Below are 1,323 nucleotides of genomic sequence, written 5' to 3' on the forward strand. Positions count from 1 at the left end.
TTATTTCCCTCATATCCTGTATGATTCAGAGCAGAATTCTACAGATTTCTTTCTGTGGCAGATTAATGTCTGCTTCTTCTATGTATGTCGTTAGGTTTAGGACTTCTTCCAAAATTGCTTTTTGTTTCTCATGTTTCTTTCGTTGAATTTGTAGGGGCTGATTGCTGTATGCTTGTGTTGTTTTAGGGGAGCCTGGTGCCATTTTCCAGAGAACCAAAGAACACTAGGCTCTGTCTTTGGGGGACTTGTAGGAAAGCTTCTTCAAACTTCCCACTGCTAATTTCACTGTGGGGTCGGGCTACTGCTTTATCCTCTGGTTTCACATTTTCCCTAACCAATCAGTATTCTGTTATTTGCAGGGAAAGTCGGATGGTCCTCTCAGGAGACACTGTTTGGGTGGTTGTTGGTCTGAACCATTGGCCTTCAAGTTCATAGGTGAGCAAAAAGCATCACTCACAGATCCTTAAATATTCTTGGATGTGTTATCTAAAAAGCAGCAAGTTGACTGACAACTTAGAAATAGGGCAAAATGGAGAGTTTGTGACCTTTCAACCTCCCTCAAATTTGAGTGATTTCTACAATGCAATTGGAAATATAGTTGATTCTGGAAATGCAACAATTGATAAGAGCCCTGGTGTTTCATCTCCCTGTGAAGTTCCTCGCTAACTGATAAAAAACAGGGAAGGTGTGATGTATTTATTTATCTGCCTATAAGAGAAGAATAAAAGTTAGCTTTTTCCCATTCACATATTAACTACTTTTGTTTCTAATGCATGACTTTCATTTTGGCATATCTTTCCCATTCGTCAGAAACTACTAGAACCAGCTTGGTCTTCTATTGGTACCTTTATTAATGAGTAAATAAAATTTTGACACATGCTCATATTTTTATGTGAATGACATTTTAGCAATTTGATAAGAACATTTTTTTCAAAAGCCCTTCAGAAGGATGTTGAGATAAACAAGATAGGATTCTTCCTTTCAGGAAACTTAGAGTACAATAAGACAGAAGGCACAGGAGCAATGAGAGAGAAATGTACACAGAATGGGTGAAGCCATAAGCATACCACAAGCTACACTGCCATGGATGTCAAAACAGGAATGATCAGATGCAGTGGGAGAACAAAGAAATTTTGCTGAGCCTCCTGAAGACAATGATAAATCTTCAAAGATGAGTAAGGTTCATCCAGGTGAATAAAAGTGGACACAGCATTCCTAGCAATGAAGGGCATAAGCAAAATTCAGAGCATTCAGTTGATGTGATACACACATCACTTAAGACCAGCCAAGGTCTAAAGTGTGTACAGTGAACCCTCGTTTATC

Source organism: Echinops telfairi, unplaced genomic scaffold, assembly GCF_000313985.2.
Source record: "Echinops telfairi isolate 266 unplaced genomic scaffold, ASM31398v2 ScPeMD7_7469;HRSCAF=8507_0, whole genome shotgun sequence".
In the NCBI taxonomy this organism is placed as follows: domain Eukaryota; kingdom Metazoa; phylum Chordata; class Mammalia; order Afrosoricida; family Tenrecidae; genus Echinops; species Echinops telfairi.